Here is a 13,588-nt window from a genome sequence, read left to right on the forward strand (position 1 = left end):
TAAATGGGTAGAAGTTATTAGTTTTAAACACTTCATATAATATAGAGTGCAAGTAACAAGGCTCCCAGCTGAAATGATTAAAAAGTGATATTGTAGAAGAAGGTGTGGTCCCAGGCTCTTCCAGTACCAGTGTTACGTGCTGAGATTGTTCTAAATCTGCCTATTCTCAGGTTCCTCCTCCAGGACACTGATATAGCAATAAAATGGATTTTTCAGATGATTCTTACGAACACTGGAGTTTGAGCACCATTGGCCTAGGCTGTGTGTCAATAGAGATAAAGGTATCAACTCAAGCGTGTACACATTGCAGTCTGCCGTACTGGAAATGACTTATTTATTCTAGGTTCATTCACAGCTTCTGTTTATGGCATAATATCTTCTGAGAGTAGGCCAGTATGACAACAATGCCTCTGTTTCCTCCAGATTCTTGGCTGTCACTATCCTGACCTACCACCTGTGTCACATCCCATTAGGTTCTGTGGATGAGGCATGGTGCTTGGCACAGACTGACACATGTTGGGGCAAACTTGGCAGAGCAGCCTGAGCCAAAGCAAAAAACAGAAATGAACCAAGATGCACCCTCTGTGGAAAACCCTATTGAAAAAAAGCAACTCTGTGGAGTGTCCTCTCAGCTGCAAATTGAGACAGAATTGTGGGGCAAGCTTGGCCACTGATGCAGGTGATGGGCCCGGGGCTGGGATGAACAATGGGGACAGTGATTGTTGGTTCAAAACCAGTTTCTTTGACATGCATTTCCCAGCGTGTGTTCTATAGAACACCAATCTTACCCGATGTTTCAGGACTAAAGGGTTTCATGGTTAAAACCCTTTCTTGGATATTCTCAAGTCTTTTTTTTTTAACTTTCTATTTTGAAATAATTATAGACTCAAAGGAAGTTGCAAAATAGTCTTGTGTATCCTTTGTCCAGCTTCCCCCAGAGGGACATTTTATGTAGCTGTTGTACAGTGTCAACCAGGAAACTGATATGATACAGTGTCATTAACTACAGGCCTTATTCCTTTTTCAACATTTTTTACATGCATTCAGGTGTGTGTATATGTGTATAGTTTGCTGCACTTTTATGCTGTGTGTAGACTTGTGTAACCACATCATCACAAAATGGCTCCCTTGTACTATCCCTTTGTATTCATCCGCTCTTTCCATCCCTGTCCCCTGGCAACTCTAATCTGCTCTAATCTTTACAGTTTTGTCATTTCAAGAACATTGTATATATGGACTTATATATGGACTCACACAGGTATGTAAAATTCTGAGATGGGCTTTTTCTACTAAGCACAATGCCCTTTAAGATGGGTCCAGGTTGTTGAATGCATCAATAGTTTGTTCCTTTATGTTGCTGAGTAGTGTTCCCTGGAGTGACTCTACCATGGTTAGTTTAATCATTCATCATTGAAGGACACTGGGATTGTTCCCAGTTTGGGGTGATTATAAGTAAAGATATAAACATTCAGGTACAAGTTTTTATATGGACCTACGTTTTCGTTTTTCCAGAATAAATGTCCAAGAATATAATTGCTTGGTTGAATGGTAGTTGCACATTTAGCTTAATAAGAAACAGCCAATGCACTGTTTCAAATTCCCACCAGGGACACATGAGAAATTCGGTTTCTCTTCTTCTTCTCCAGCATTGTTGCTGTTTTGTAGTTGTTCTAACAGGTGTGTCGGGATATCTCATTGTAATTGTAGTTTGCATTTTCCTAATAGTTAATGACTATAAATATCTTTGCATATTCTTATTTCATCTGTATCTCCCCTTTGGTGAAATGTCTGCTCATGTTTTTGCCCATTTTATAACTGGATTTGGGGGTTCTTTTAATTGTTGAGTTTTGAAGGTTATTTATAGATTCTAGATTCTAGTCCTTTTTCAGTTTCATGTATATCCTCCCAGGGGGTAGGTTGTCTTTTATTTGCTTAACCACGTTTTCCACAGCACAAAAGTTTTTCATTTTGATGAACTCTAATTTACTTTATTTTTATGGACTGCATTTTGGTGTCATGTCTAATAATCCTTCACCTACCCCTTGGTCCTGAAGATTTTCTCTTATGATTTCTTCTAAAAGTTTTATAGTTTTACATTTAAATCTGTTTAAATGCAATATATAGTCCCAGTTTTACATTTAAATCCATGATCCATCTTAGATCACTTTGAGTTAATTTCTACATAAGCTATGAGACTTAGGTCAAGATTTATTCTCAATGCTTTTTCATATATTAAGGGCTGATTAACATTCCAAAGTCAAAGAAATGTATTTTTAAGTTTAACCCATTTCTGAAACTTGGCCACCTATTCATGCAGCCAGTATTTATAGGGTAATTTCTGTATACAAGGCACAGGGTTGGATATTGAGAAAACGGGCAGAACCTCTGTTCTCTATGAACTGGTTTATTTTTATTCATTTCCATACATATACTATTTGTTTACACAACACCCTTGGAACTGTGTTTTGTGGAAATGTTACTGAAATACCAAGGATTTGGTCTAGATTCTGTAGCTTGCTACACAGAAAGCCAGAGACTGACAGCCAATGACTGAGACTATGAGTATTGCCAAGGAAGAAGGCTTTAATCGGGTGCTGCAGCTGAGGAGATAAGAGCTCAGTCTCAAATCCATCTCCCTGACCAACTAAAGCTAAGGATTTATATAGCAGGGAAGAAAACAGGAACTAGGAAGGGGCAAGGAAGCGATCGTGATGAATGAGGGGTCAGGCATCTCATTGTCTGGATGTGGCGATCTGGTGAGTTTCAGTTCTTTGATACTTTTTTGGGGGAGGTTGAAGGTCATTTCCTGAGGAAGGAACTCAGATAAAACAAATGTAGTTTCAAGCTTTAAGATCAGAAAGGTCAATCTCTATGTTTATCCAAAAAACTACCTATGGGAGGATTGAGTTGGTTTCAGAAATTCTTTAGGAAATTCTGCTCAAGGCAGCAGACACACAGAGAGACTGTCAGGTATCAGTGGAAGCAAAGAGAGATGCAAAATCAGAATGGTACACAGGCAAGAGTTAGGATCTGTTAGAAATCTGGAGTCAAAAGCCAGGAAGGCAGACAGAGGAAGAGGGGTTGGGAGCTGGAGGGAGAGTGCCAGGGATCAGACATGTCTGATGGGCTTTGATGGTCAGTGCCCAGTCCAGTTTTTAAAGATCTGAGGGCCTTTTTCTTTCCTTTTTATTTGGTGGGCAATGCAATGTTAGTGTCTGGCAGGAACCAGCTAGGTTTATATACACACATACATGTTAAAAAAATATTTTTTAATGCAAGGAGGCTTCCTTGTCCATACTAGTTTGGAAGCAAAAACATACAGTCACAGCAATACTCACAATACATGTCTCTGGCATTTCCAGCTGCCCCACAACCTGTGAAATGATGATGCAGGTGCCTATGTGTTGCCTGTGCTCCATGCCTCTTCCCAATGACCTGAGGAATGACCTCTTTACTCTTTCCTATTCCAGCTCACAGTGGCCACACCCAGGACTTCCAACGTGAATGCTTTTGTCACGGATGCTGCTGCTGTTTCTGGTTCTTACTCTGCTTACACCAAGGAGACTGATGTCCCTGCCATAACCCCACTTCCGATGCAGACAGCATTTCCAATGCATTGCAGCTTTCAGGATTTTCTCACTGTGTTTTTGCCTCTCCTTTTCTTTAAGACACGAGCATTTGTCTATGGGGATGGCCTGAAGTGCAGTCTCCATTACCCAGAGTCATCTCACTCTCTAACCTTGACTCGTGATCTGAGAACAAGTGCTCCCCTGCTTGTCTTCCTGAGGGGCATCTGTCCCTCTTGCAAACCGATTTCCTTTGGGCTCTGTCATTTAGAAATGCCCTTATTTATCTGAATCATAGTTCCAGTTCAGAACATTTACAAAGGAACAGATTGTTCCCAATTTAAAAGCAGGTAAATTCTAAAAGTTGGCAAGCCAGTCATTTAGAATTTGAGCGTCATATTCCATAGGTATGAAATTATACATAATGAAAAAGTTCCCAGGGCAGCCCACAAAAAGCCTACTTATCCAAAATAAAGCTAACCTGAGGTAATACAGCTGTATGGCCTAGCCACATTCAGCAATGTGTTTCCATTAGAATGCATGTCTTATATCAACTGGGAAGCCAAGAAGGCAGTTCAGAATTGAACTGAAATCTATCCTGTTGTTGGGATTTTATAGCCAGATATCAGTAAACCAGGCCCCAACGAGTGGAGAAATCTTGGATTTAGATTCTCATGAAATTGTTTATCAAATCCTGGGATCTTCCAAAAGACTGCATAAAATTATAATTTAATTCTGCAGAAGTAGAACCTCAATTGGATATCATCCACCAAAGCACTGCAATGTCTATCTTTTTGGGATCATGTCAAAGATCCTAAATCCATGCTTACTTTGGCAGAAAGTATTAGTATTTAGTTCATTAGTAATTAGCCCATTGGAATGATACGGAGAAGATTAGCATGGCCCTGCACAACGATGCCATGCAAATTTGTGAAGCTTTCCGTATTTTTATTGCATTTACTCAATCATATGTGGGAGCTAAAAGAAGGTGATCTTATGGAGGTAGAGAGTAGAATGTTTACTAGCAGTTAAGAAGGACATGAAGCTGGGGGAATGAAGAAAGGTTGGTTAGGGGTACAAACATATAGTTAGAAAAAATAAGTTCTAATGTTAGATGGTAGAATAGGGCGACTGCATTACACATTTTGAAAATAGCTAGAAGATAGGGCTTGAAATGTTCCCAGCACCTGGAAATAAATACTCAAGCTGGATACCCTGATACCCTGTCTTGATCATAACACATTCCATGCATGTAACAAAACATCACATATACACCATGAATACGTGAAAATATTATGTATCAATTAGAAAAAGATACTAAATCAAGAAGGAATGCAGGCACCGCTGTTGCAGGTGGCCCTGGCATCTGGTGATGAGTAGTGGACAGAGAGATGCAGGTGGGACATAAGAGAGGCAGCAAACTGTAGGTACCTGATTCAGGAAGCCGTTTTGATCCATTGTGAATGTAATTAAGTTGTGTTTTCTGTTCCTAAAGGATAGCTGTCTCTTTGCCATTTGTCTACTCCCCATTTTTCTGTACTAAGGTTTCCTTATCTTACACTGAACAGGCGAACAGGCTATTAAATAATACAAGGAAGAAAACATGAAAGATTGTCTTTAAAAGTGATCAAACGGCAAAGAGGATTCGTGACCAAAGGGAAAGAGGAATGGAGTGACACCTGCTATGTGCCAGTCACTGTGCTGTGTCTTTTTTTTTTTTTTTTTTTTTTTTTTGAGACGGAGTCTCGCTCTGTCGCCCAGGCTGGAGTGCGGTGGCGTGATCTCAAGCTCCGCCTCCCGGGTTCACGCCATTCTCCTGCCTCAGCCTCCCGAGTAGCTGGGACTACAGGTGCCCGCCACCACGCCCAGCTAATTTTATGTATTTTTAGTAGAGATGGGGTTTCACCCTGTTAGCCAGGATGATCTCGATCTCCTGACCTCGTGATCCGCCCGCCTCGACCTCCCAAAGTGCTGGGATTACAGGCGTGATCCACCGTGCCCGGACTGTGCTGTGTCTTTTCAACTGCCTTTCTTTATCCATTCTCATTAAACACACACACACACACACACACACACACACACACGAAATGGATATTGTTATCCCTACTTGACAGAAATGGAAGCCCGGTGGGTTACAGTAGACTGAGAGCCTTTAGTCAGTAAGTAAGGGCCATTGCAGGGATTGAAACACAACTTCTGACTTCAGAGCGACAGTTTTCCCGCTGCTCCGCAGCACCTTCTACCACTGAAATAGAACATTTCCATGTCACCCCCTCTAGAAACAAACACATTTTACTCAATTGTTTTTCAACCAGGAAATAAAAATATTCAAAAAGCAAAGATGACCCCATTTCCTCAACTATATTTAATACAGGCAAAGTGATAAGAGAACACAGTAGATTTGGCATTAGCTAGACGAGGCTGGTCATACTGAATGAGAAGGGCACAGTTTGTTGACAGCCCCGATAGACAGCGGGTTCTGTGAAATGGACCCCAAGCCAGTTAACACTGATGGGGAAGAAGCCCACCTGCTCGTGAGACTTCGCGTGGGGCCCGGCTCAGTGCCTTAAAGAAGGGATCATTATGTATACAATTTGATAGTAGAAAGAAAGAAAAAAGCCCTGTGCTGTAGAAAAAGTGTTTAAGCTTTTTAGATTACAAAACGGGAGCTATAACATCCACTGTGGTGGCACAAAAATTAAATCTAGCCACCAAATCATATCAAAGCCAAAATACAGAATAGAGGTGTGCTTCTCGTGAGAAGATCCACACGCACAAAATCTAATCGCGTTCCAGCTCAGCCTCACCAATACCAGCTCCAGCGATCCTGTTTCTGGTGCTGCATGACAGGCTCCCCCTAGTGGGAAGCAGGGACATTTCAGCATCCATGCTCAGCTGATTCAGAACAATAGAAATGTCTCAGGGTTTCCATTTTTTTAAATGCTGCTTTAGTTGGACAGTGAGCAAAAACTGGAGCCAAAACCAGTGGATTTTCATGGCATGCAGGTAACAGTGGGACTTTTCACCCTCCCCTCGTGTTTATGCTCAGGAAATCCTAATAGGACACACCCTGTAAGTGCAGGGATGTCTGAACAATCCCGTTCCTGCCTATGCACACATCAGTCTCTCTCAATCCCTTACCTCCAATGGGAACCAACAACAAAATGTATCCTAGGTTGTCGCAAACACCGTATGTGGTGCGCATAATCGGAAGGGCCCTTTCTTTTTTTTAATTTTTATTTATTTATTTAATTTTTTTGAGACGGAGTCTTGCTCTGTCGCCCAGGCTGGAGTGCAGTGGCGCGATCTCGGCTCACTGCCAGCTCTGCCTCCCGGGTTCACTCCATTCTCCTGCCTCAGCCTCCCGAGTAGCTGGGACTACAGGCGCCCGCCACCACGCCCGGCTAATTTTTGTATTTTTAGTAGAGACGGGGTTTCACCATTTTAGCCAGGATGGTCTCGATCTCCTGACCTCGTTATCTGCCCGCCCCGGCCTCCCAAAATGCTGGGATTACAGGCGTGAGCCACTGCGCCCGGCCTTGGAAGGGCCCTTCTAATGCTGCTGACACCTGACTTAGGTAGAACCCTGGGGTTCGCATCTACTTTGCTTTCTGCTTTACTGATAGCCTTTGTGTGCACTCAAAGGGCTGCTGACAAGATCTGTGCAGTGACATTTTTATGTGCCCTTTAATCTTATTTTACTAACAAGTCAACAACCTTAACCAAGAGTAAGAAAGCCACTTGCTCCAAATCACAGTAGAAGGTTGAGCATATGACTATTACCAAGAGGAAGTGGAGACACAAATGACGCCATCTTGGAGGCTAATTTGCTGTTTTCACTTCTGATTAGCCCTTGTCTCGGGATTGCCTTCTGATTATTACTTAATTTACTATCCCTAGTGTAAGAACATGTCAACCTTGATTTGTTGCACAAATTATAGGCTTCGATGCATGCAGCATTCTTGCCTCTTCTGGAGGGTAGTCCTTCATTGTCTTGCACAGGGCACACATACCCTTTCCCTATGCTATATAAGCCCTGGTTCTGGGGGTAACAGGTGCAGAGATCTACCTGTATTGCTGCCGCTAAAGACCATGCTTCCATCTGTAAGTTCCCCCAGTAAAACATCCTTTATCAATAAACTGGAGTTGTCTGCCTTGTTCTTTGGTTTCTTGGCTCTTTTGGCCTTTGGGGGCTACTTTGCATATATGATCCTTTCACGGAGTGGGCATGTTCCCGTGATATCCAGCTGGCTGCCGCCACTGCCATAGAGCAACTCTCAGAGAGAACTCGGCCACCTCTCCCTTCAAGTGCTGAAAAGAGCAAGAAGTACAGGCTACTCCATAGGCCCAGTGCCCAGGGCCCTGCTGGAGCTATCCAATTCTCACTGTTAGCCTGGGCACCCTCCAGGACACCAAACATTCTGTACTTAGGCAGCCCTCAAGAAGAGGCAGTAGAAGAATTAAGCACACTTTCCAGGTTAAAAACTCCTTGTGTTGCAGATCTCAGGACAGGCTGAAGCTCTTCTGGGGAGCATTTATCCCCATTAATGCAATGTCATCAGGGTGGGAGGTGTAACCTACAAACAAAGTCATCACACAGTGATACAACACAGTATCCAGCTGCCAGAGAAAGAAAATTGATTGTGTTGCATGGATTTGTGCAATGTAAATATTTCTTGAAAGAAATAATGAATGATGACATCACTAGTTTTTAGGCACTGATTTTTGAGAATTTGTATATGTAGAAGTTGAGTGTCCTGAAATTAGTACATTATGGATGGGGAAGGAGTCAACTCGCTTAAGGAAACATAATAGCTGCAGGGAGCTGGAGACAGAGTAGGATGAGGCAAGAAGAAAGGCCTGGGGTAGGGCCAGGACTGTGAGACCCACACTTGGTGCTTTTTTTTTTTTTTGAGATGGGGTCTTGCTCTGTTGCCAGGCTGGAGTGCAGTGCCGTGATCTCGGCTCACTGCAACCTCAGCCTCCTCAGTAGCTAGGACTACAGGCATGCGCCACTACGCCCAGCTAATTTTTCTGTTTTTAGTAGAGATGGGATTTCACCATGTTAGCCAGGATGGTCTCTATCTTGCCCACCTCAGCCTCCCAAAGTGCTGGGATTACAGGCGTGAGCCACCACGCCCGGCCCACTTGGTCCTTTTAACAGGGACCTCCTAGGGCCTAGGGGATGGGATTAGCCCCAGACGCCACCGTATCCAAATGTCTCTCCAGTGTTAGGGAGAGAAGAGAGGAAGGCAGAGAAGGCCTGACCAAGCCTAGCTGGGGAGGGCTCCCAGGGTCCTTGTGGTAGAGAGGACTCTATCACACTTGGGAGACTGATGTGTCAGGAAAGCATGCAGAGGTAAGTGAAACGCTAGGTCAAGGAATCAGAAAAGAGAGTCGGAAGGGATCTAGGAGTTGATATGGAGAGCCATGGTGTCAAACCAGAGATTAGAGCCTGGGCTCAGAGGGTCTGGAGGGTGAGAGGGCAGTGCTGGCCAACCACACAGACCAGGCATTGGAGCCAGTGATGGCCTAGGTGTGCTGGCTGCAGCCCAGCTCAGGGCTCAGGGGTAGCTGGCTGCATTTAAAGGACTGAGGCACTGCAAAATGTTACACCCCTAAACTGCGGAGGTATTGACCAAAGCTCCTTTCAGGAGTGGCGACAGCTGTGCGTCTGAACCAGTCCTAGTACTGGCTCTGATCCTGATAACGTGTTCACGTGTGCTCTTGAGTTAAACCAATCTACAGAGGTCATCCGGAGTGTTGGCTTCATTCCCTCCTTACCCCACACAATCCCCCTAATGCTTTGCAGAATAGAGAACTCTCAAATACTGTAAGAAAAGGTATGTGAATTTGGGTTAGCCCAGTTGGTTTTGTGGTTTCTGTTTGGTTGGGCTGTCAAGAATTTGTTCTGATGGGTGTGGTTAGGTGACAGAGTTATTGGTTAATCAGACCTGAGAAGAGGAGGGAGCCTAGTACTAGGGAGGAGTACTAGTACAACCTGCCTAGTACTAGTAGTTGGCATCAAACCCTAGAGAGGTTCCCATTTCTCTCAAGTGGAGTCTTATCAGGTACATCTCTCCATCCCCCCTACTCCACCTCATTGAATAAAGAATAAAGGTACACATTTATAGGCTCCCAGAAGGCAGGAACCATGTGATGTAATCCTTTATATCCAATGTTAGACACTGTCTAATATGGTAGCCTCTAACCCCTGCGGAAAGGGCTACCCTAAATTGAGATGTGCTGAATTTTGAAGACTTAATATGGAAAAAATAATGTAAAACATCCTGTTAGTATGTTCTTACATTAATTATGTTGGAATAATAATATTTTTGTTAAGGGAAATATATTATTAAAAGTAATTTCTTCGGTTTCCATTTACTTTTTTAATGTGGCTACTCAAAAATTTAAAACTCCATATGAGGCATGAATCTTCTGATAGGTAGCACTGTTTAATACCTTCTCTGGTGGCAAATCCAAAACACAGATCTTATATAATTTGGATAATAAACCCCCTTCAGTCACCAGTGAGCCCACACTGATAAAAGAAAGAAACTGATCGCAGAGCCGCCGAGATCCCAACCCAATTAAACACTGATCTTTCTTCCTTCTTTTCACAGCCAGTTAGGAAAGAAATTACTCAGAGGAAAATCTTAACAATTTCTATCAGCTGAAAGTCTCGTCTCAGACCCAGACTGGCTTTCATTCAATCCATTCTCTGAAATTTGAGCATCTAACTGCAGCCTGCCGGGGCTGGTCTAGCTGAGACAGGGATCCTTCTGGAAACAATAGACACAGTCTCTGGGTGCTTCTAGCTTCTGGCCCTGTTCCTTCAAAAGGTTAGTTTCAATCTCAGACCACAGTCATGTGCTAGAACGCCTTCTCCCTGTGTTCCCCCAGGGCCCTGGTCAGCCCAGCAGAGCCTGAGTTATAGGTCACAGTTCCAGCCGTCATTCGTTCTTAGCTCTGTCGAAGCCGTACTTAATATTGATCCTGAAGACTTTCTTTTTCTACATCACTTTGTGCTTGACTGGGATTAAATGCAAGACTTATACCATCAGCAAATTGGCTTTCCACACCTCACAAACCAACTCACACGCTTACTTCCAGTCCTCGTGAATACCGGGTCTAATTCTCCAAGTCGGCCGGGATTTCAGGCAAGGATCCGCCTGAGCCTCCATCCACGGCCTAGTGAGAACAGCCTGTTTGCCTAAGAGGATTAAGTGGAGGGCAGCCAGCTAAGCTTCCACAGAGACGTTTTAATGACTTCAGCACTAATCGCTTCCTAGGCCTCATCAGCCACCACCAGTCATGACTGGGCTTTTTTAAGACGGATGTCACTAATCTGTTCCACTCCAGGGATGCCAGAGCCCCTCTCTTTGTTGTCTCTTTTACTCCGCCTTCGCAGGCTCCACTTTTATTCTTCTGAATAACGTAACCCCCCGCCCCCCACTCCTCATACCTCTCAACCTGCCTTGCTCATCTCACCAGTTTGGCCTTCTCCAAGAATTCTGGACAGGAAGTAGAACCTCATTCACAGGCTCACATCATCATTTTGGAATAACTTACCTAAATGGAACATTCACTGTCACAAAAGGAAACTTACATTTCAGGGCCTGGTGCTATAACTCACCCCTGTAATCCCAGGACTTTGGGAGGCCCAGGTGGGAAGATTGTTTGAAACCAGGAGTTCAAGGCCAGCCTGGGCAACACAGCAGGACCCTGTCCCTACAAAAAATTTAAAAATTAGCCAGATGTGGTGACGAGCACCTGGAACAGATTAGTTCCAGCTACTTGGGAGGCTGAGGCAGGAGAATCACTTGAGCCCAGGAGTTTGAGGCTGTAGTGAGCTATGATTGTACCACTGCACTCCAGCCTGGATGACAGAGTGAGGCCCTGTCTCTAAATAAAAATAAAAGCTTAAAAAAAAAAAAAAAAGAAACCTGCATTTGATTGGAGGAAGCAGAGAAAATATTTATGAGCAATTTCTGGCCCGAGTTGTCTATGACTTGGAAAACCTGTTTACCTGCAGTTCACCTCTTGATGCTGATTTAACTTCTTTTACCCAGTGGTTCTAACATTCAGCTAGATCGAAAGACCATGATCAACACTCAGTTTTCTCATGGTGCCCTTTTGTATTTTTGAAATCTTTAAATTATTTTTCTTTTATAATAGAGCTACCTTTAATCTCTGGTCAAGGAGCTGTTAGAGTGTGTGTCAGTTGTAAAAAGAAAAAAAAAATTGTAATTACAGTGTCAATATTTTAAAAAATATTTTGGCACTAGGCTTATTCCTAAAACTCGTCTACTGTTTTGTGAGTCCTGTGTGTGCACTGTCCAGTTCTGGTATTAGTGTTATGTTGGCTTTATAAAGAACATTAGACATGTTGATTTTCTTTAGAAAAGTTTTTAAAGTACTAGAATAATCTCTTTCTTAAAATTTTTAAATTTAAAACTTCATTTGTGAAATGACCTGTGTCTGGCATTTGGATAAATTATTCATTTCATGTATATTCATTCCTTAGGTTTTCTAATTTATTTGCATAGTTAAAAAGTGTTTTCTCTGTCTTTGTGTTATTTCCCACCCTTCTTTCTAATTTTATGTATTTTTATTTTGCCCCTCATTTTTTTAGGATATTAATGGTTTATCTGTTTTATTTAAAAGCACCAGGACTTGGATTCATTTATTTTTCTCCCAAATATCCATTTTTTAATTTATTCACTTCAACTCTCAATTTTTATTTCTTCATTTTGTTTTTTCATAATTATGTTCTTTTTCAAACTTAAGTTGAATCACTAATGCATTATTTTGATTCTTTGTATTTGTTAATGCTAAGTGCTTACGCCTAATAATTTTCCTCAAAACATTGCTTTAATCATGTCCTTAGGTTACGAAGTACAGCTGGCAAATTTATTCACAATTATTACTGTCTAGTAGTTTTTTTTTTTTTTCTGAGACGGCGTTTCGCTCTTGTTGCCCGGGCTGGAGTGCAATGGCGTGATCTCGGCTCACTGCAACCTCCACCTCCCGAGTTCAAGCTACTCTGCTGCCTCAGCCTTCCGAGTAGCTGGGATTACAGGTGCCCACCACCACGCCCAGCTAATTTTTTGTATTTTTGGTAGAGATGAGGTTTCACTATGTTGGCCAGGCTGGTCTCAAACTCCTGACCTCAGGCAATCCACCCGCCTCAGCCTCCCAAAGTGCTGGGATTACAGGCATGAGCCACTGCGCCTGGCCTATTGTCTAGATTTTCTGCATAAATGTGCTGTGCTCTTTGCCCTGAAGACCCACCTACTTTCGTTTTTTGACTTTCCCCTCTTTTGTGGTGAGCAGGGCTGGTAGAGGGGTTGTCTCTGAACACACAGATGGGCTGTCCAAGGGTTCTTCTTATGACATCCACATACCCTAACATTCTGAAATGACAAACTGTATTAGTCTGTTCTCATACTGCTAATAAAGACATACCCAAGACTGGGTAACTTATAAAGGAAAAAGGTTTAATTGACTCACGGTTCTGCAGAACTGAGGAGGCCTCAGGAAATTTACAATCATGGCAGAAGGGGAAGCAAACATGTCCTTCTTCACATGGCGGCAGGAAGGAGAAGTGCAGAGCAAAAGGGGGAAAGCTTCTCATAAAACCATCAAATCTCATGAGAACTCACTTACTATCACAAGAACAGCATGGAGGTAACCGCCCCCATGATTCAATTACCTCCCACTGGGTTCCTCCCATGACAAGTGGGAATTATGGGAACTACAATTCAAGATGAGATTTGGGTGGGGACACAGCCAAACCATATCACAAACTTAAGAATACCACGATAGCAATGTTTTGTTTTTGTTGTTGCTGCTGTTTCCCCCTCCTGTTTCTTCTCTGGGAATATAAACCTAATTGTTCCAAGCATAGCACTTTGGGCTGGATTTCATAGAATCCTTTCACCTACTTTCAGAGCTGTTAACATCCTGCAGTAGATGTGGTGAGCACGTTTCATTCATTCATTCATTCATTCATTCACTCA

General features: G+C 42.9%; 1 long non-coding RNA gene and 1 pseudogene across 1 annotated transcript; both read left to right on the forward strand.

Moving 5' to 3' along the window:
* Positions 1-292: 292 nt before the first annotated feature.
* On the forward strand, positions 293-4,060 carry LOC134761839 (uncharacterized). Its single transcript, XR_010140994.1, has 4 exons — positions 293-679; positions 1,206-1,258; positions 2,505-2,756; positions 3,471-4,060. It is a non-coding gene; the product is annotated as an uncharacterized LOC134761839 (long non-coding RNA).
* A 355-nt stretch (positions 4,061-4,415) lies between these two features.
* On the forward strand, positions 4,416-4,516 carry LOC112134752 (U6 spliceosomal RNA; annotated as a pseudogene).
* The last annotated feature ends 9,072 nt before the right edge of the window (positions 4,517-13,588 follow it).

This window comes from Pongo abelii, chromosome 7 (genome assembly GCF_028885655.2).
Source record: "Pongo abelii isolate AG06213 chromosome 7, NHGRI_mPonAbe1-v2.0_pri, whole genome shotgun sequence".
Taxonomy (NCBI): domain Eukaryota; kingdom Metazoa; phylum Chordata; class Mammalia; order Primates; family Hominidae; genus Pongo; species Pongo abelii.